The sequence below is a fragment of the Manis pentadactyla genome, chromosome 7 (genome assembly GCF_030020395.1).
Source record: "Manis pentadactyla isolate mManPen7 chromosome 7, mManPen7.hap1, whole genome shotgun sequence".
Taxonomy (NCBI): Eukaryota; Metazoa; Chordata; class Mammalia; order Pholidota; family Manidae; genus Manis; species Manis pentadactyla.
This window is the reverse complement of record NC_080025.1, coordinates 126,997,303-127,020,751: the sequence shown is the minus strand read 5'-3', so window position 1 is coordinate 127,020,751 and position 23,449 is coordinate 126,997,303. Positions and strand designations below refer to the sequence as shown.

The 23,449-nt window shown below is 38.5% G+C and overlaps 1 protein-coding gene across 4 annotated transcripts in view; it reads right to left on the bottom strand.

The window, feature by feature from the left end:
• Positions 1–23,449, bottom strand: part of AHCYL2 (adenosylhomocysteinase like 2) — a 198,876-nt gene that overhangs the window by 134,235 nt on the left and 41,192 nt on the right. For 2 of the 4 annotated variants that reach the window (XM_057504754.1, XM_057504755.1), the window contains exon 2: positions 21,855–22,001. The exons of the other annotated variants lie outside the window; for them this stretch is intronic. The gene's annotated coding sequence lies outside the window, so the exon portion shown is untranslated. The remainder of the gene's footprint in view (positions 1–21,854; positions 22,002–23,449) is intronic. 4 annotated transcript variants of the gene reach the window in all.

Below are 23,449 nucleotides of genomic sequence, written 5' to 3'. Positions count from 1 at the left end.
AAAGAGAGAAATGTGGTATCCACATATAAATCAAGTATAAAAACCAAATGAGTATTCATATTTGAACTGACTGTTTAGAGTTCATAATGCATGAGCAAAACCGAAAGTTTCTGTGATGACTGCCCTTGTACTGTTCACTATGTAACTTATTCATTATGTAAGAATTTGTTCTACATGTAAAAACTTGTTTGTTATGCCTCAAAGATTGGAGACTGACAAAAATTAGGCTTGGGGTGGATTAATGATTGTGCATTGAGCATTGACTCCCCTATACAGAATTTTATTGTCATTAACAACCATTTGATCAATAAATATGAGAGATGCCCTCACAAAAAAAAAAAAAAAAAAGGACAGACTTCCAATGGTAAAATAAATTAGTAACCGGGATGTAATGTATAGCATAAGGAATATAGTCAAGATATTGTAACAGCCTGGTAGGGTGATAGCTGGAACCTAGAATTATGTATATAAATGTTCTACCACTGTGTTGTACACTTGAAACTCATGTAATGTAATACTGTGTGTCAACTACCCTTCAATAAAAAATAATTATTTAAGAAGAAAAAAAGAAAAAAAAAAAAAACAATAGAAAAAATTAATGAAACCAAGAGCTGGTTCTTTGAGAAAATAAACAAAATAGAGAAACCCCTAGCCAGCCTTACTAAGAAAAAAAGAGAATCTACACACATAAACAGAATCAGACATGAGAAAGGAAAAACCATGACGGACACCACAGAAATACAAGAATTATTACAGAATACTATGAAAATCTATATGCTAACAAACTGGATAATCTAGAAGAAATGGACAACTTCCTAGAAAAATACAACCTTCCAAGACTGATCCAGGAAGAAACATAAAATCTAAACAGACCAATTACCAGAAATGAAACTGAATCAGTAATCAAAAAACTACCCAAGAACAAAACGCCTGATCCAGATGGATTCACCGCTGAAGTTTATCAGACATTTAGAGAAGACATAATACCCATTCTCCTTAAAGTTTTCCAAACAACAGAAGAGGAGGGAATACTTCCAAGCTCATTCTATGAAGCCAACATCACTCTAATACCAAAACCAGGCAAAGACCCCACACAAAAAGAAAACTACAGACCAATATCCCTGCTGAACAGAGATGCAAAAATACTCCACAGAATGGATAAAGAAGATGTGGTACATACACACAATGGAATATTATTCAGCCATAAGAAGAAAACAAATCCTACCATTTGCAACAACATGGATGGAGCTAGAGGATATTATACTCGGTGAAATAAGCCAGGCTGAGAAAGACAAGTATCAAATGATTTCACTCATCTGTTGAGTATGAGAACACAGAAAAAACTAAAGGAACAAAACAGCAGCAGATTCACAGAACCCAAGAATGGACTAACAGTTACCAAAGGGAAAGGGACTTGGGAGGATGGGTGGGAAGGGAGGAATAAGGGGAAAAGAGGGCATTATGATTAGCACACATAATGTAGGGGGGGTGGCCATGGGGAAGGCAGTATAGCACAGGGAAGACAAGTAGTGATTCTATAGCATCTTACTACGCTGACGGACAGTGACTGTAATGAGGTATGTGGCGGGGACTTGATAATGGGGGGAATCTAGTAACCACAATGTTGGTCACATAATTGTATTTTAATGATACCAAAATTTTTTAAAATTGTAGTTATTTCTTGGTATCCTTTCTTAAAAATTCCTTCCCCTCAACTGAACTTCCTGTAACTAAAGTTGTACAGATAGAAAGTAAACAATGTTACTAGATGTCTTTGTTATACCAATTTGAAGAAAGGTAGATAAGCAATATGCTTAAAGAGTAATGTTTCTCAATCTGGAAGTCAACTTGTAAAACTGTGTCCCAAATAACTTATCCTAATAATAGTTAAGTACTTTTTATGAATAAACTAAATTAGATTCAAAGTTTTCTCTATTAGTGTCACTTTCATTCTAATATTACATTCAATTTTATTGAGTGGGTGAGAAAGAGACATATACCTAGTCAGCAAGGAATTCTGTACAACCATCAGACTTTCATATATGCTATAGCATCAGCTATGGTAATTATTATTACAGTGTTTTTGAGTTATTTTCTCTTTATTATGCATAAATTCATAATAAAGGAAGGAAGGAGAGCTGAAGAAACTATGATATTAACTCCTCAGGGCTCATGTGTGAGAATGCTATGAACATGTTAGCAAGCACACAAAACAGGTTTTAATTACCTAATCCAAGGTAAGGTGATATGAAAAAAATGTTACAAGCACTGATGCTACTAAAAATGTCTAAGATTTACAAATTCTATGAAATCTAATTTTTTCACAGTAAAGGAGGATAGGAAGAACTTACTCTTTTTTTTTAAGTATTGTTGATATATAATCTTATGTTGCTTCAAATATACAACACAGTGGTTCAACATTTACCCATATTATTAAATCCTCAACCCCTCTAGTGTCACTATCTATTAATGTAGTAAGACGTTACAGAATCATTAACTGTATTTTCCGTGCTGTACTACCATCCCCATGACCAACTTATATTGTGATTGCGAATTATTGTGCCCCTTTATCCCCTCCCCCATCCTTCCCTATTCTAACTCCCTCCTCCTTCGTAACCACTAGTCCCTTCTCAGTGTCTAAGAGTCTAATGTTTTAAGAACTTATTCTTTAATAGTTCACATTTATTTACCTTAATGTTACCTATGAAATGATGATCTAGGGGGGAAAAACTAAGACTTATTTTTCTGGGTGTGGGTAAAATTTTAATTTTCCAGAATATCTCCCCTGGCTTTAGTGTATCTACATGTCAACAGGCATTCCTAGGGGGTGGAGAGAGTGGTTTATCTCCATATCAATGGGTGACCTAGGGCTTATCTGAACGGAGACGGAGACGTTGGGAGGAGGTCTTGCTTGCTTCTGCTGAGTAGGAGAGAGAAATGGCCCCTGGACCGCAGTTTGTAAGCAATAAACGGGTTTTAAACTTTATTTCTCCTTTTGACTGATTCGGTTTTGGCGGTATTTTGCCCCAGGATTTCCTTTCCCCATAGTTACATCTAACAGTAGTCTGACAGGATCACTGAACCGGAAATTTGTCATAATGGGTGTGACCTTTGGGTGGGCTGCCCCTAGAGATGATGGAGCGAAGCCAGGGACCCTCCCTGTGAATGGTGGAAAGGCCCGAGTAGATGTGGCAGCAGAGTGTGCAGCTTCATCTGTTACTGTCCTCCCATCTATGGGGCTTCCAATTGGGGAGCCCTTAGTGGGGAATTGGTCTAGGGTAAAGTACCTCCTAGAAGGGTGGGGCCTTCTCCAGAAGGGTGGAGACACCAGAAGCTACAGAATTAGCCCTCCGTGAGATAGAAGGCTGCTTAGAGGCCCTGAGTGGCCATGTAGTGGCTGGCATTGTAGGGTCTCTTTTCATCGAGATAATGGAAAATGTTATTGAGGAGAAAGAGAGGATTATCGAGAGTTACTGAGGAGAGAGAGGGACTTTGGCAGGAGAGAGACACACTTCACCATCGCTTGGAGGAGCTGGGTGATAACCTATGGAATGCCATTAAGGAAGAGAGACAGTTACTGAAAAGACAGGTCATGCTCCTGGAAGATTCCTTAGCAGCAGTGAGGGGGGAGGCAGCAGGAAAAGCAATGTTGCAGGAGGCCATGGGTGGTGGAGGGGAGAAGAGGAGGAGGTGGGGCCATGGGCCAATCTGCTGCCAAGGCCACATCCCCTCCCCAGGTACCACCATCTCCTGTATTAAAGGCCCCCCCAGCTGTAATTAAGAAAATAAAAACGAAACAACTGCGGGCTCCTCAAGGGGAGGAGCCATCCTCTCCCCAGGTTGTGGAGCACTCCATGCTCGGTCCCCATACACAAAATGAGCTGGTGGACATGAGTGTCTGGTATAGGCAGAAGCCATTGGAATCTCTCTCTACATTGCTTTTACATCTATGGGATATGGGGGTAGAAAACATTGTTATGTCGAATGAGTTGAGTAGAATGCCTTCCCTACGGGAGCGATTGTAAAATGACCATCATGCCTCAGGGAATCAGACACTCCTGGAATGGCAGCTGTCAGGGTAGTTTGGCCTAATCAGGGTGATTTACCATATTTACCCAGTAGTTGGAAAATGTATGCAGAGCTCCAACAGGTACTGCGGGAATTGGGTATGAAAAATATCATCTATAATATGGACCCCCAGGGCCCCAATGAGGAAGTGTTCACTGTAGGAATAGGAAATCTGGTGCTGCATACAGCTCCCACATCTCTCTTTGGATCCCTAGTGACTACTCTTGCTGCCCACATAGGGCAACCCATAATAAGTGAGGCTACTCATACATTACAAATCTGGGGGAGGTTGAAACAATAAGAGCACGGAAGGAAGTATGGGCTATGACTGAAAGGAGAAGTGCAAAAGGCCCTGTAAAGGTCTCAAGGACCCAGATGTGGGTTGATTTGATAAAGGCTTGGGTAGTGAAAGAAAAACTTGATGGGCAGCGCAATAAAACCTTGTTAGAACTGTGGCACCAATTAAAGCCAGAACAGCAGTTACAGTTGCTGAGGTCCAGGATACAAAAACCAAGGTCATGCCCAGCCTGTGTCCCTGAAAAACTTCCTGGGGGACAGTACTCAGGATTTGCCTGAGCCCTCACCCCCACAGGAGGACAATTAGGCATAGTGGTTTGACTGTGGGGGAGGGTTAAGGTCCCCACCTTGGGGGACATGGTGGGGACTAGAGGCCACATGTAGAATTCGCAATTCATTGGTCCCCTGTGAATGTACAATGCGTCCTGGTGCACGCAGGAGCTGAGTGTTCTCTTATTTATGGCAACCCTAAGCGTTTTCCCAGGCCCTCTGCTGTGATAGATGGCTATAGAGGTAAGGCAGTTAGGGTGAAGAAAGCCCAAATCCCATTGGGGATAGGGCATTTACCCCCAAAGAAGTATACTGTATACATTTCTCCCATCCCTAAATATATTTTGGGGGTAGATATCCTGCAGGGCCTGGGATTACAGACCACTGCAGGTGAGTTCAGACTGAGGGTATGTGTGATAAAGGCAGTTCTGAGGGGACATGCTAAGCACCCACCTGTAGCTCTGCTTGTACCTTGGCGGTTGACAAATACTAAGCAGGATCAATTGCCTGAGGGACCAAAAAGGAATTGGAGAAACTCTACAGGAGCTGGAGAAGGTGGGCATCATAAAGCCCACTCATAGTTCTTTTAATTCCCCAGTGTGGTCAGTGAAAAAGCCAGACGGCACCTGGTGTATGACCATGGACTACAGGGAATTGAATAAAGTTACACCCCCTTTGCATGCTGCTGTCCCCTGTAGCAGACATTCTGGATACCCTCAGCCATGAGCTGGGAACATATCATTATGTAGTAGACCTTGCTAATGCTTTCTTCTCTATTGACATAGCACAGGAAAGTCAGGAACAGTTTGCTTTTATGTGGGAAGGCCGGCAGTGGACATTCACTGTCCTTCCACAGGGATACATACGTCCACAGTCCAATCTGCCATGGACTTGTAGCCCAGGACTTGGCCACATGGAAGAAACTGATAACGGTGCGGTTGTATCACTACATTGATGATATTATGCTCACATCTGATTTTCTTTCAGATTTAGAAGGGGCAGTTCCTAGACTGTTGCAACATCTACAGGAAAAAGGATGGGCTGCAAACAGCACCAAGATTGAGGGACATGGTTTGTCTGTAAACTCCTTGGAGGTTGTCTGATTGGCTAAAATTAAAGTTATTCCTGAAGCAGTCATAGACAAGTTCAGGCTTTCCCCATCCCTACCTCTGTGGCAGTATTACAAGAGTTTTGGGGTCTTTTGGGCTACTGGAGAGTTGTTTATCCTGCACAAAATCTGAAGCCCTTAAACCGGTTGGTACAAAAAGGCATCAGGTGGGACTGGGATGAGACATGTGCAGCTGCCATTACTGCTGCTAAGTGAGCAGTCAGGGCCTTGAGTATAATGGACTAGATGTTCATGTAACCAAAGATGGTTATGGATGGGGTCTTTGGCAGCGGCTTGAATGGATATCCTAACCTACTGGATTCTGGTCACAACTATGGAAAGGAGCAGAGGTCCGGTACACCTTGAGAGAGAGGCAGCTACCTGCTGCATATCATGCCTTGCTGGCTATGGAGCCCATCGCCAGAAGAGCTCGGACCAAGGTAATAACCACCTATCCCATTGCAGGGTGTGTGTAAGACTGGACCCAAAGGCCACAGAGAGGCATGGCACAGACACCTACAGTGGCCAAATGGGGCACATATCTACAGCACTGCAGCACCCTCTCTACTATCCCTTTAAGTGGAGAACATCAATGCTTATGGGGGCCAGTGACCTATACCAGTGGAAAGCAGGAAGAACTTGCTTTTGAGCCATTGGTAGCTGAGAGTCCTTATCAGGAGGGAAAAGCCCCTATACCTGAAGATGCTTGGTATAGACGGCTCCAGTTGTGGGCAACTCCTGAAGTGGAGGGCGGTGGCTTTCCATCCTAAGACTGAGACAATATGCATGGAGGTTGGAGAGGGGAAGAGCAGCCAATGGGCTAAATTGCGGGCAGTATGGCTCATGATTACTCAGGAGCCTTCCCCCATAGTTGCCTGCACTGACAGCTGGGCTGTCTATTGGGGCTTGACCCTGTGGCTACTGACATGGTACCATGCCAACTGGATAGTTGGTCACTGGCCCCTTTGGGGGCAAGAATTGTGGCAAGACCTACGGGCCTCTGGTTGGACTAAGACTGTTACTGTATGACATACGACTGGCCATTTGCCTTTGGCATCCCCAGGGAATGAGGAAGCAGACACACTGGCCCAGGTGCGCTGGCTAGAAGGAAAGCCTGCCTCTGATGTGGCCCAATGGCTACATCAGCATTTGTTGCATGCAGGGCAAAAGACAATGTGGTCTGTAGCCATCTGTGGGGACTACCATTGACCTTTGAAGAAGTCAGCTGAACCCAGAAGGAGTGCCTTGTGTGCTCTAAGAGGGACTTACACCAAGTCCCGCAGCAACATGGGACAATAGTAAGGGGGCTGATACCCCATGTCAGGTGGCAGGTAGACTATGTTGGGCCTCTAGCCATATCAGAAGGATATCGGTATGCCATGACTTGTGTGGACATGGCTACTGGACTACTGGTTGCTTTTCCTGCACATTGTGCAGAGCAGCAAACCACCAAGAGGGGCCGAAGCATCTCTTTGCAGCCTATGGCCAGCTGCAGGTGACTAAGAGCGATCAAGGCACCCATTTTAGTGGACATGTGTTACAAGGATGGGTGCAGCAATTAGAAATAAAGAGGAAGTTTCATGTACTATATAACCCTACTGGGGCAGGCATGATAGAGAGGTACAATGGTTTGTTGAAATCTGGCCTGAAGTCAGACACCAATAGTCTACAGGGCTGGACAGTTCACTTATGAACAGTGCTACAGCGTTTGAATGAGAAGCCCTGTAAAGGAGCTTTGAGCCCTGTGGATATGCTCACATATCTTGCTGCCAACCCCTACTGCATTAAACCCTGGAGAGACTGTTGAATGAACGTGGCCCTGGATATTTCAACGCATGGTCCAGCGAGGGCTGGCCTTTCTGGCACCTTGGGGAAAGGCCTGGAAGCTGGCCTCATGTGGATTCCTGGAGTAACAGCAGAGTGGCCCCCAAAGATCACAGTAGTATACCCAAAACATCCAGGAGGTAAGAGCATCTTATGGGGAAGTTTTGTTTTATCTTTTTGGCCAGTGCATGTACCTCCCATAGCCCTATGTATGACCCATCTGTAACTCCCACAGGGAGGAGGGTGAAAATTTGGGATACTAGACCAGGACGAGATCCCATTCCTGCTACTGTTCTATCACAGGACCACTCTCTTGTATGTATCCTATCTGATGGGGCACAATTTGCCTATGCTGGTGTCATTAAAACATGTATCTTATGGCCATTAAGGTTATTTTCTTCTACAGTCCTTGTGAACTGAATGTACCCCCTAGCTGCAGCTGCCATATGATGACTGCTCTCAACTCTCTACCTCAGCTACTGCCTGCTGGAATGGACAAGCTTTGGACTTAATCTGCATAGGACTTTGAACCTAGCTGAATCCTCTAGCTTGAGAATTATCATGATTTTATTGCTGTTGCTATTGTATGTCATTAGTCTGGTCACAATGCTCCAGTTTTCTCACCCAGGGACTATTGCAGAAGAGGGGGAATGAGTAGATTGTAAGGCAAGATTTCTGGAGGGGTGGCCTGTGGGTAAAATTGTAATATTTCCAGAATATCTCACCTGCCTTTAGTGCATCTGCATATCAATACTTTAGTGCATCTGCGTATCAACAGGTGTTCCTAGGGGGTGGAGAAAGTAGTTCATCTCCATATCAGTTGGTAATTACCTGGGTGACCTAGGACTTATCTGAACTTGAGAGGTTTCAGGGAGGTCTTGCTTGCTTCTGCTGAGCAAGAGAGAGAAATGGCCCCTGGACCACAGTTTGTAAGAAATAAAAGGGTTTTAACCTTTATTTCTCCTTTTGACTGATAACGGTTTTGGTGGTATTTTGCCCCAGGATTTCCTTTCCCCAGAGTTACACTAGGAATAAAGTTTCATTTAAAAAAATTGGCTGAGTCATAATTACTCATTGTTATAAAATGACATATTTAGTGATACTAAATGAATCATTTTATCACATAGTCTTAAAATCCTTTTATGAATTCCATCCCATCTTGCAAAAACAGTCTGGTAAAGTCACTAAAGGTAATTTCACAGCACAGGCTCTGGAGAAAGAATGCATGAATCTTGGCTCTAACATTCACTAGTTGTGTGACCATGGGTAAATTACTTAATCTCTTTGCCTCAATATCTATAAAATGGAAAGGATGATAATAATTAGGTAAGATTTTAAAAGCTGTAAAAATAAATTACATAGATATATGTGTGTATGTGTGTGTGTATAAATTCCTCCCCCTCCAACATACACCTGCTGAGAACAGTGCCTACTGTGGGTATTTGAGATTAGTTTTGCTTTACTTTCTTGGAAAACTTTCCTGGGTTTTGTAAAATAAATAGATAAACTCTTGGGGATAGGTGCATGATAATGTGAATGTGGCCATTTATAATAAAGGAGAAACAAAGGGGCCAGCAGGAGGGTAGGGAGGATGCTTTTAAATGTTATTTATCTTACAGAAAAAAAAGTAAAAACAAAAAAAGATTCTGACTCATTTGAACAAAAATACAATGAAAAGATTCACTGAAAACAATGGAGTAAACAATTCCAAGGCTGCTAACAAATAGCAATTAAATAGCACTCACTGTTTAAAAACATCTTTTTCTTTCACACTTACCCAAAATTTTTTCATGTTAACCATCTTTTATTCAGCTCAAGCAGGGAATCCATACTTGATATTGTTCCTTTGTCATGCCTCTAAAATGAACTCATATATTTAGATGCTCTCAGGACATTCAATCACTCATTTGACAAATATCTATTGAAGGCCATGCTCTAGGCACCAGGGACACAAAGACGACTAACACATATCTTCATCTTCAAGTTTCATCTATTAGAAGCAGCAAATACGTAAAATTACCAGAAAAGGAATAATGTGTAATACTAACAGCAAAGAATTAAAACATATTAAAAATGCTCATATCTAGGAGTTCATGATACCAAAATAAAACAAAAAGCTAGCAAACCAATTCATTATTTTAAAACCTCATAAATAAAAGGAAAGAATTAAGCTTTTCCTATATGAACCATGCCACCGGGTAAACAAACAGTAGATAAGGATAAGATTCTCTTGAAGTATCCTATCTAATAAATAAAGAATGATATAGATTGGAGTATCATCATTTTGCAGATCTTAATAATTTAGTGGATATAAGCAGAGACCAGCAATCACTACTGACACCACAAAGAGACAGATATGATGCACCTCCTGAAATCGTCTTACCACTTCAGGAGTCATCTTACACTTAGGAAGTTGTCTGAGCGAACTTCTAAATGCTAACTACCAATTTACAAAAAATACAGAGGACAAGGGAATGTGTTAAAACATACCACTGAGATGCAATTAGCAAAATTCAGATTCAGGGAAACTCTAGAAGACAAATGGCTTGGTTTGTATAGCAAAAAAATTATGAAACAAAAAACAAGAAATAGAGAGTTTTAGGAGACAAATAAAAAATCAATCAACTGCACTGTATAAAATTCTACTTGCATTCCAATTCAAACTCATTGAAAAAATACATATATGTATGAATAACACAATCACTCACTGCATTTCTGATGCTATTAAAGAATTATTGTTAATATTTTTAGTGTGATAATGGAATTGTTATTTATTTAAAGCACTTACCTTTAAGAGATATACAGGGATATGTTTTAGATAAAATTATAAAATGTCTATCATTTGGATCCAATAATCCAGGAGAGTCACTAGGGGTATACATGAAACATCTGGCTGTGAATTAACAATTGTTGAATGTGGGGTACATGTTTGACACTTTGTATTATAAAAAACATTAAAAAGAAACGGTAGTTCTGGAGGTCGGAGCCACAGGAATCAGACAACACAAAGAAATAAAAGGTATCCATATTGGTAAAGAAGAAGTTAAACTGTCACTATTTGCAGATGACATGATACTGTACATAAAAATCCCTAAAGAATCCACTCCAAAACTACTAGTTCTAATATCTGAATTCAGCAAAGTTGCAGATTACAAAATTAATACACAGAAATGTGTTGAATTCCTATACACTAACAATGAACTAGCAGAAAGAAAAATCAGGAAAACAATTCCATTCACAATTGCATCAAAAAGAATAAAATACTTAGGAATAAACCTAACCAAGGAAGTGAAAGACCTATACACTGAAGACTGCAAGACCCTCATGAGAGGAATTAAAGAAGGTATCAATAAACGGAAATACATAACGTGCTTATGAATAGGAAGAATTAATATTGTCAAAATGGCCATCCTGCCTAAAGCAATCTACAGATTCAATGCACTCTCTATCAAAATACCAACAGCATTCCTCAACGAACTGGAACAAATAGTTCTAAAATTCATATGGAACCACAAAAGACCTCGAATAGCCAAAGCAATCCTGAGAAGGAAGAATAAAGGTGGGGGGATTATGCTCCCCAACTTCAAGCTCTACTACAAAGTCACAGTAATCAAGACAATTTGGTACTGGCACAAGAACAGATCCATAGACCAACAGAAAAGACTAGAGAGCCCTGATATAAACCCAACCATAATGGTCAATTTATATATGATAAAGGAGCCATGGACATACAATGGAGAAATGACAGCCTCTTCAACAGATGGTGTTGGCAAAACCGGACAGCTACATGTAAGAGAATGAAACTGGATTACTGTTTAACCCCATACACAAAAGTAAACTCAAAATGGATCAAAGACCTGAATGTAAGTCATGAAACCATTAAACTCTTAGAAGAAAACACAGGCAAAAATCTCCTGAATATGAGGATGAGCAACTTCTTCCTGAATGCATCTCCTCAAGCCAGGGAAACAAAAGCAAAAATGAACTCATGGGACTACATAAAGCTAAAAAGTTTCTGTACAGCAAAGGACACCATCAGCAGAATAAAAAGGCATCCTACAGTATGGGACAGTATATTTGTAAATGATATATCCAACAAGGGGTTAATATCCAAAATACATAAAGAACTTACACGCCTCAACACCCTAAAAGCAAATAACCCAAATAATAAATGGGCAGAGGATATGAAGAGACAGTTCTCCAAAGAAGAAATTCAGATGGCCAACAGACACATGAAAAGATGCTCCACATCACTAATCATCAGGGAAATGCAAATTAAAACAACAATGAGATATCACCTCACACCAGTAAGGATGGCCAGCATCGAAAAGACTAAGAACAAATGCTGGCGAGAATGTGGAGAAAGGGGAACCCTCCTACACTGCTGGTGGGAATGTAAGCTAGTTCAACCATTGTGGAAAGCAATATGGAGGTTCCTCAAAAAACTAAAAATAGAAATACCATTTGACCCAGGAATTCCACTCCTAGGAATTTACCCTAAGAATAAACTTCTCAAATTCAAAAAGACATGCACCCCTATGTTTATCACAGCACAATTTACAATAGCCAAGAAATGGAAGCAACCTAAGTGTCCATCAGTAGATGAATGGATAAAGAAGATGTGGTACATATACACAATGGGATATTATTCAGCCATAAGAAGAAAACAAATCCTACCATTTGCAACAACATGGATGGAGCTAGAGGGTATTATGCTCAGTGACAGACAAGTACCAAGTGATCACTCAACCATGGAGTATAAGAACAAAGAAAAAACTGAAGGAACAAAACAGCAGCAGACTCACAGAACCCAAACTCACAGTTACCAAAGGGGAGGGGTGGGCGAGGAAAGGGGAAGGGGATTGGGGTATTATGATTAGCACACATGGTGCAGGGGGGATCATGGGGAAGACAGAATAACACAGAGAAGACAAGTAGTGACTCTGTGGCATCTTACTACACTGATGGGGTATCGGGGGGGGACTCAATAACATGGGTGAATGTAGTAACCACATTATTTTTCACGAGAAACTTTCATAGGAGTACATATCAATAATACCTTAAAAATTGTAAAAATAAAAAGACAATAAAGATAAAAATGATGAGGGGCAGGGCTGTATGTAAAGCACTTAGCCTACATATCACAAGTACTAGTTATAATTATCATAAAGCCTAAGGATTAGATTAGATGACCTCTCAGGTACTTTTCATATCTGAAAGTCTGGAATTCTGTAACTAGGATTATTTTTAAATTCATTTTTATCTCTAAATTCTTTGGTTCTTCCTCAGGGTTCTGGTTCAGTTTTCTTCTCCCACTGGTTAACAATAGCCTACAGAAACATTAAGTAACAACTACTTTTAAAAAGCACATGAACTGGATTGACTCTTGTTCAGTGCTTGGAAGTTCTGGCTGTATGGCCCACTTCAGTTCTGGAGACTGGGTGTTATCTGCTTAATAGCTAGGTTAAACGGCCAGTACTGATTAAACACATGAAAAATTTTGCTTTACCCTGTGGTGCTAACTCTTATGTTTCTTTTTCCCCTATCCTCAGTTAGGAAACCAAACTGTCCAGAACCCCTGTTCAGAAATCCCTGAAGGGTAACAAGACACTTTTAGGTGGTACTTGAGATCAAAAGTGTTTTCCTGATACTAAGATGACATTTGCCTCTTTTACTCTCATTATCTTGTAAGTGTACAGTGGAGTTTTTCAGAGGATATGTGATGTATGGCAATGCAACAGATTAAATACAAAAACAGATATGAAATTCAAGCTGTTTTTAATAAAGCCAGGCATCAAAAAGATTTTCAAAAATATAAAACAAGTAATCATAATGTTCAATTAATTGTACATTAACAATATTAAAAAAATACTAAAAATAATTTTAATGCTGAAAAAAAAGTCCCTCAAAGCACAGAAAAGTAAATGAATTTTTCTATAGTATGCTCAGGAGTTATACTAAGGAGGCAGTCACCAGTGGCAGTATAAAAGGTCTGCTTGTCTATAGATGTTTGACCCTAAGGCTGTATCATCCAGGGCTTCTCTTTCATTTTATTTCTACTACTAGTTATTGAACTTTCCTTTCAAGCTACAAAAGCAGGACCTACTTGTTGCAACAATAAAACAAGTGCCAGTGTATGCAGAAAAAGCCAACAATCTTCCTTTTTTCCCCATTCCCAAGGCAATCAATGTTAATGGTTTTGTTCTGTATCCTTTTACCCCCTTTCTCTATGCTCATGGACAAATATAAAGATAAATATTTAAAATATATATATATATATATATATATATATATATATATATATATAAAACAATGCTTTTCTTCTTACTAGAGGTTTTTTTTGTTTTGGGAAATACAGTTATTCTCCATGAAAATGTTATTTATACTAACATGTAATTTTAGTTCACTATTTGCAAATAAAATACACAACTTTCTCAGTTTTTTTTTTCTGGTATCATTAATCTACAATTACATGAGGAACATTATGTTTACTAGACTCCCCCCATCACCAAGTTCCCCCACATACCCCATTACAGTCACTGCCCATCAGCGTAGTAAGATGCTATAGAATCACTACTTGTCTTCTCTGTGTTGTACAACCCTCCCCATGCCCCACCTCTGCTACATTATGTCTGCTATTAGTAATGCCCCCCTTTTTTATTCCCCCCTTATCCCTCCCTTCCCACCCAGCCTCTCCCCAGTCCCTTTCCCTTTGGTAACTGTTAGTCCATTCTTGGGTTCTGTGAGTCTGCTGCTGTTTTGTTCCTTCAGTTTTTTTCTTTGTTCTTATACTCCACAGATTAGTGAAATCATTTGATACTTGTCTTTTTCTGCCTGGCTTATTTCACTGAGCATAATACCCTCTAGCTCCATCCATGTTGTTGCAAATGGTAGGATTTGTTTTCTTCTTATGGCTGAATAATATCCCATTGTGTGTGTATATATATATATATATATATATATATGTACCACATCTTCTTTATCCATTCATCTACTGATGGACACTTAGGTTGCTTCCATTTCTTGGCTATTGTAAATTGTGCTGTGATAAACATAGGGGTGCATGTCTTTTTGAATTTGAGAAGTTTATTCTTAGGGTAAATTCCTAGGAGTGGAATTCCTGGGTCAAATGGTATTTCTATTTTGAGTTTTTTGAGGAACTTCCATACTGTTTTCCACAATGGTTGAACGAATTTACATTTCCACCAGCAGTGTAGGAGGGTTCCCCTTTCTTCACAACCTCGCCAACATTTGTTGTTGTTTGTCTTTTGGATGTTGGCCATCCTTACTGGTGTGATGTGATATCTCATTATGGTTTTAATTTGCATTTCTCTGGTGATAAGCGATGTGGAGCATCTTTTCATGTGTCTGTTGGTCATCTGAAGTTCTTCTTTGAAGAAGTGTCTGTTCAGATCCTCTGCCCATTTTTTAATTGTATTATTTGCTTTTTGTTTGTTGAGGTATGTGAGCTCTTTATATATTTTGGATGTCAACACTTTATCGGATTTGTCATTTAGGAATATATTCTCCCATACTGTAGGATGCCTTTTTGTTCTATTGGTGGTGTCCTTTGCTGTACAGAAGCTTTTCATTTTGATATAGTCCCACTTGTTCATTTTTGCTTTTGTTTCCCTTCCCTTTTGTTCATGAAGAAGTTGTTCATGTTTATGTCCAAGAGATTTTTGCCTATGTTTTTTTCTAAGAGTTTTATGGTTTCATGACTTACATTCAGGTCTTTGATCCATTTCGAAGTTACTAACTTTCTCAGTTTTAAAAGTAACACATAATATGTTTATCAGTGTTATCTTGAGTAAATTTATTAGTTTTAATTTATAATTCAGTAAATACTAATAGATACAATCCACATACACAAAAGCTCTTGCAATCTTCAAGTTTTAAGAGTGTAAAGGAGTCCTGAGACCAAAAAGTTTGAGAATCACTGCTCTAGAACACACACAATTCTGTCTGGTTATGTTGGTCACTACATCACCTCAAATTACCATTACATTTATGTTGTATAGCCTCATTTCTTTCATTTTCACCTTACAGGGGACACTGTGTTCTAAAACTAGTTGGTTTGACATACCTAGAATTTATTTGGGTTTGTGGGTGTGTATCCTGGCTTAAAGACAGAATGGATTACTGCTCACAATTATAAAAGGATATGAAGAATTTTAATCACTGCATTCTACAAAGTCAGGAAGAACATTTCCCTTTGGAGGGAAGACGGCACTAAGTCCAAGGACCTAAATTCTTCCTTCTGTGTCCTTTTTTCCTTTTCATTAAGACTTGCCAAAACTGGAGGTTATTCAATCCCAGTTCCCTGGCACCATGGGAAGACTTTAGCAAAGCAATCCTTCCTGGTCACGGTAGGAAGGCTGGTCATCTCAGGACACAGAAAGCTGTTCATTTCCTTGCCTCATGATTTTCCATTAGGAATCTCTATGCACTTATCTTTGCTCAATTCTTATACTGAAATGCTGAAATTTAATTCAGTCAATAAACTTGGGTGAGCTCTTGAAGGAATGACTCAAGGCCACAGATGGGACAGAAAGAAAAGAAGATAGCTTATGCTAGCTGTAAATACATACTTACAAACATATATATAAATGCAAATACCCGGAGTTGGCTGTCCCATCTTTACTAATCCCTTAGCAGCACTGAATTCTTCTGTATCATGTCTTCTAATCTTTTATACTCCAAGGCATTTTAACTGGATTTCACCTTTACAAAAATATTGTGGAAGACATTTGAAATTTGTCTACCTTCCTAGAGTTATATTTCTATAAATTGATACAATAAAAACAATAAAAACACACTATTCCAGTTTTCCAAAAATAAGTGAAACTAATGATTTGAATTTATTTCTTGATATACTTTCCTGTTTTGAAAAAAAAGTTCTTTCATTCTCTCTCCTTTTCAATTAATCAACAATTGTATAGTGAACATAGAAAACAGAAAGACTAAAAGCAGCATGCTAGAATTCTCCAAGAGGATTCCTCATCCTCATCCTCAGAAAAGTGAGCATCATGTCGCCTCAGGATGTCCCCCAAAGAGCTATTCCAGGCTTTTTCTATTCCCCCTAGATGATGAGTTTTCCTATTTCTCACTTTTTTTGTCAGATTACCCTAAATCCTCTCCGAAAAGATTGACAAACTCCCTCATCTTAACTTCAGAATCACTCTCTACTCAAAATCTACCCCAATCCCATATTTTTCTTTCCTGTGTTACTTCTGTCAACAGAACCCATGTTCTCATCACCTCCCTTAATCTACTCAACTAAAACACAGTCTTCCAACCCCAGGAAGTCTTAGAAATAAATTATTTATAATAAAGTAGTACTAAAAATTAAAGAATTCATTAACTAGGCTAGAGGACAGTACTTCCTTTTTTTTTTTTAAATGACTCCATTGTAGAAGGGTTTAAAGATTTTAAAATGGTTTTAATATTTGGATCTTCATTTTGTTTTTTAAAGCCTCAGGGTATAAAACACTTCTTTATTCTATTTCTGGGAGGTTTGTCTCCTGAGGTCACAAGATCAAATAAGACCAGATTAATAGACTGGTTTTAAAGTAAAAAATGGCCACCTGATGCTATTTGGAAGCTAATTTATAAGATAGTGTACTGAGTTCAAGTCTGAGGGCCTGTAGTACAAGAAGCATTGCTCTATTCATACTATCATGGAACATAATAAATGTCTTTGTTTTAAAGATAACCACTGAACTCTACTACAATCAATACAATAGGAATCATCTAAAAAACAACCAAAATATAAAACTTCTCTTGAAATCTTTGAGGAAAAGAAGATGAAGTTTAACTCAAGTCTGGGAAATTCTAGTCACTACTTAACCTTTGAAAAAAATACCTGTTTGGCTTATGTATTTATCACAAAACATTTTAAGCACATAAAAAAAGTAAAGAAAATAGGTAACTTCCATTTCCAGCCACATATGGAGTACACGTATACTATTTATCTACCTGCCTGAGACAAACAAACAGACAAGATATATGAAACAACGGTTTTGAAGACATTACTCATCAGGCAATGAGTATAGGATAGTAGTGATCCCTAAAAGACAGGACAAGTGAGGTGCCTTCTATGAATGCTTCAGCTCAGTACCTTGAGACCAGTTGTAGGACACAGTTGAAGGAGATGGGACCCAGGTAGAGTCCAGCAGATTATTTTAGTTGAAGAGATTGGGCTGAGAGTAAGGGGAGACCCAAGGCAGATAGAGTTTGCAAGACAGAGTGCTGGAGAAGAGAGGGCTGAACAGAGAGAACACTCTGGAGATAGGTGGTGGGCACCCCGAAAGTATTCAGCAGAGTACTGATCAGTGATTGCATGCAAGGAACCATTCAAAGGATTCGAGGAAATAATAACTGGCAATCAAACAGAACAGGAATAATGCCTGTTCCTATCAACCAGAATGGAAAACCCCATTAATTTACAGAGCACTGGGTGAGGTATTCAGAGGGTCTTAGAGAATAATTACCCAAGATGGAAAATTGCTCTGGCCCTACCAAACAAATCTTAAAAGCAAGACAAGAAAGTGTCAAACTGTATCAATAACTTAGCTGTGATACAGAACAAAGGGAAAAAAAAACCTAGTATCCAAGAAGGTAAAAATCACAATGTTTAGGATCCAAGCAAATATTATCAGACATGCAAAAGACGCAGGAAAATATGACCCATAAGGAGGAGAAAAATCAATCAGCTGAAACCAACAGAGAATTGACACACGTTAGAATTAGCAGACAAGGGCACTAAAGCAGTTATTATACCTGTATTTTGTGTTTAAAAAACTAAGCAGAAACATGGGAGATATGAAAATATATGTATAAATCAAACTTCTAGGGATAAAAAGTACAATATCTGAGATGAAAAATACACAGGATAGGATTAACAGCAGATCAGACAAAACCAAATAAAGAGATGAGTGAACTAAACCCAAAAAGAACAAACTATCCAAAGTGAACTGGAGAGGAAAAAAGGGGGGAAAAGACCATCAGTGAGTTGTGGGAACATGTTAAGCAGCCTAATATATATGTATTTTGAGTTCCTTGAAGGAGAGGGAAAAGGGAAAGAAAAATATTTGAAAATATGACGGACAAATTTGATAAAAAAACAATAAACCCATAGGTCCAATATGTTCAATGAACCCCAAGAACAAAAGGAAAACTACATCAATAACACAACAAATTGTTCAAACCACTGATAATAAAGACAATCTTAAAAGTAGCAAGAAAAAGGCATATTATGTATAGAGGAGCAAAGGTAAGGATGACCACAGATTTCTCATCAGAAATAATGCAAGAAAGTCAACAGTGAAGCAACAGCTTTAAAGTGATGAAAAAAAGGAAAATTGTCAACCTAGAATTCTATACGCAGCAAAAAGTATCTTTTAAAAACAAAGGTGAAATAAAGACATTTTCAGATACATAAAAGAATTCATTATCAGCAGGCCCACAATAGAAAAAATGTTAAAATAAATCCTCTGGGCGGAAGGAAAATACCAGATGAAAACCTGAATTTGTGCAAAGAATGAAGAGCACCAGAAAGAATAAGTACATAAGTACATGGGTACTTACATAAGGTTTTTTGATTATGTAAATCTCTTTCTAAGATAGTTTACTGTTGATAAAAATAATAACAACAAGATTGTGTGGGGTCCATGATAAAAGAAGAAAATGACAAAATTAGCACAGGCTGAGAGTATTTCTTTTATTGTCTAAGAACTATTGCAAACTTTCTTCCTTTTTCCTTAGTTTATTGTAAGCTTATTATACTACAGGTGAAGTGAGATAACATAACTTAAAGGCAAACTGATAAGCTGAAAAAGTGTATCACAAAGCAACCATTAAAACAAAACAATCAAGCCAAACAAATAGGAGAGATGGATAAAAGTAATTAATTAATCCAAAATAAGACAGAAAGGAAAAATGAAACTAGAATAGATGGGACAAATAGAAAACATATAGTAAGATGGTAGATTTAAACCTAAGCATATCAATAACTATTTTAAATATAAAGTATCCAAACAAGTCAACTGAAAGACAGAAATTGTTAAATACATTAATAAAGCAAAACTCAACTATATGCTTTTACCACTATACACTTATTAGAGTGGCTAAAAGTAAAGACTGCCCACACCAATGTTGACAAGCATGTGGAGGAATTTAATACTGCTGGTGGGAATATAAAATGGCAAAACCACTTTGGAAACAGTTTGGCAGTTACTTAAAAGTGAGACATACACTTACATGATCCAACTATTACACAGCTAGATTAACAAAGAGGAATGAAAGCTTAAATCTACAACCACTTGCACACAAATGTTCAAGCAGCATTATTTATAACAGTTCCAAAATGGAAATAACCCAAATGTCTATCAGTAAGTGAAAACCAAAGTGTGGTCTACCCATGCAATGGAATACTACTAAGCAATGAAAAGGAACGAACCTTTGACCACTCAACAACATGGATGAATCTCAAAATAACAATGTTAAGTGAAAGAAGCATAACAGCTCCACTCCCCAAAAAGAGAGTATATACTGTATTATTCCACTTACATAGCTTGCTAGAAAATGCACACTCATCTACTGTAACATAAAGCAGATCAGTGACTGCCTAGGGATGAGGTTAGGTGGTAAAAGGAGCAGCTTTTACAGGCAATGGATATGTTCTTTATCTTAATTGTGACAGTTTCAAGGATATAGACCTATGGGTTACAACTTAACAAATGGTACACTTTAAATATGTACAGTTTGTATTTATGTCAATTATATTTTTATAATAAACTTAAAAATTCAATCTGTGCCTCCTTTCTATTGGGTAGGTTTTTTACTAACTCAATACATTTAATGATTATAGGTCTATTCAGGTTTTTATTCCTTCTTGAGTCAGTTTTGGTAAGTTGGCTTTATTTCTTTGACCTATGAGTGAGTTACTTATAAGTGTGCTTTTAAATTTCCAAATATACAAAGTTATTTTGGTCACCTTTTGTTTTAATTTCAATCTTAACTGAACTGAGAAAATATAATCTGCATAAAACCCAATGGTTTTTTTTTGAGACTTGCTTTATGAATTCAGTATGTGTTCCATTTTTTAAAAACTGCTTAAAAAAGTATATTCTCACCTATTAGATGCAGAGTTCTGTAAAGGCCCACCAAATCAAGCTTGGTGGTCATTTGTTTAAATCTCAAATTTTTTGTCTGTTTGGCCATCAATTACTGAGAAAGGTATGTTGAAATTTCCTGCTTTGCAAATTTATCAAGATTTTCCTATAATTATATCTATATATTTCTTCCTGAATTCTATCTATGCATTTTGTATTCTATCTGTATTCTATCTATTTTGAGGCCATACTATTGGATGCACAGTGATTTAGAATTATTATAGATAGCTTCTTGGTTAATTATTCCTTTTTTAATTTTTTGTGAAGATTTTTAACTCTAATAATGATTTGTACCTTCAAGTTAATTTTGCCTACTATTACCCTGCTATACCAGCTTTCTTTTAGAACATTTTTCCCTATCTTCACTTTCAATCTCTCGAATTCTTTATTTTTTATAAAATATGCCTTTTATAAATTGCAAAGAGCTGGATATTTTCTATTCAACATGACAATGTTCCAGTTATCTATTACCGCATAAAAAACTACCCCAAAACTTAGTGGTAAACAGCAATCATTTTATTATTCGCATGGTTGAATTCTGTGGGCCAGAAATTCTAGCAGGGCACAGCAGAGACAGCATGTCTGTCTCTCTGATCCACAGTGTCTGGGATTTTAGATGGAATGACTTGAATAGATGCAGATGGCTGGAATGTCTCAACAGGAGCTATTGGTCTGAGACCTCAGCTCTTCTCCAGGTGTTCACTATGGCTGGACTCTCCAACATGGTTCCTTCACACACTCACATGGCTGACAGTCGCTGCTGGCTGTTTGCTGGTATCTCACTGGGACTTTAACCAGTGCCTACATGTATCCTCTCCATCTGCCCTGGGTTTCTCACAGCATAGTGGCTGAGATCTAAGAGTGAATATCCTAAGAGGCATAGGCAGAAGCTGCAAGACTTCGTGTGGCCTAGCCTCAGAAGTCCCAGAAAGTCACACTCATTTGGTCAAGCAAGTTCCTAAAGCCAGCCCAGATTTAAGGGGAGGAGAAAAACAGACTCCACCTCTGAATGGCAAGAAGGAAAGAAACTGATGATGGCCACTTTGGAGACAAGCTATCATATACCACCCTCTGGCCCCAACAAGTCCCTCCCACATGCAAAATACACTCACCCTCTCCTAAGACCTTCAAAAGTATCATCTCATTATGGCATCAGCTTGATGTCCAGAATCTTGATATCTAATTCAGGTCCAGGTGTGATTGAGGCTCCTCAAATGCAGTTCCTCAGGGACAGCTACTGGAGTATAGCTCCTCTTGATCTGAATAGAGAGACAAATTATCTGCTCCCACACACCCAACATACAAATGTACAATAGTGAGACTAACTAAGGATAACCAAAATATAGACATTCTCAGTCAAAATATGAAGAAAAGGAGGAAGGAACAAGAGACACACAGCACTTACTGTTCCATAGCAATTCTGCAAATTAATCAGACACGTCACCAGTTCCTTAATTACAACCTAGTCCTACTACCTGAGAGTATTTCTCTAGAAGTCTTGGCTCCACCCTCTGAGTCATCTTTCATTTAACATAAGAGATGGCTAATGGTTGCAAAAGAGTAAACTTCTCAGCCTGCTTCTTCAGTGTAGATGGTTGGAAGTCCAAAGGCCTGTTTTCATTTTTTACTGTTCCTATTCCTTTTAATCCAAGCTGAAGTTGCTTCTTTTAGTACAATTTATTAAAAACCTTATAGATTTTCTATTAACCTTATTTCATAGGTTCACCCCAGTAGACAGAGTCATACCCACCTTCTCTGTCTTAAGTTCTATGTGAGGCTATTGTAAGAAAACACCTTTTAAGATCCTTAGAAGCCTTATTGTTTAAAACAGAGGGTCTAAGAGGTATTCCCTTAATATCTTTAGACATCTTTTTAATCTATCTGAAAGGTTCTATGAGGCATTGCCTTCACAAAGGGATTTACAGTTGCCCCCTTGAGATCTTTACTTTGAGGCCATATTTTATTGGCAGCATCTTGAACTGTATCTTTGCTCTGAAGCCATTTCTTTAAAAGTCACTGCCCATCCTCAGCAAGTGGGAATGAGAAAAAGTTATTTTCTAACACAATGATCCTGGGTTGGAAATATTTCCCCTTTAAGTTCTGCTTAAAAATTGAATAGTTCATTTTTTTAGCTCATTCATCTCTCTATACCTTATCACAGGAAGCTAGAAGTAGGTACGTAATACTTTTCACACTATCTCAAAATCTCTTTAGAGAAATTGAATTCATTAGCTACATTTCTTATCTTCCATGTTACCACACATAATAGTGCTAACAAACCTTGCACCACTATTTAACAAAAGTTTCCTTTTATCCAGTCTCCAATATACTTTTCTCACTGTGTTCAAGCCTACATTAACAGCTTCCACCCACCACCAAGTCCCAAAGCCAATTCACAGTTTACATTATAGCATCACTTCACTTCCGGTAGTAAATTCTGTTTCAATTATTTATTGCTTCAAACAAACTACCTCAAAACTTAACGGCACAGAACTTCAACCATTTTATTATGCTCATAATTTCTGAGCATCAGGAATTCAGAGGTACAATAGGAACGGTTTGTGTCTGCTCCATGATATATGAGGCCTCAAGTAGAGTGGCTGTCTAATGGCTGAAGATGGCCAGACTGGATCCATAAGCCTGGTGCCTGGGTTTTTCTCCATATGACGTCTGCTGAGACTCTCATGCCCAAAATAACTCCTTCACT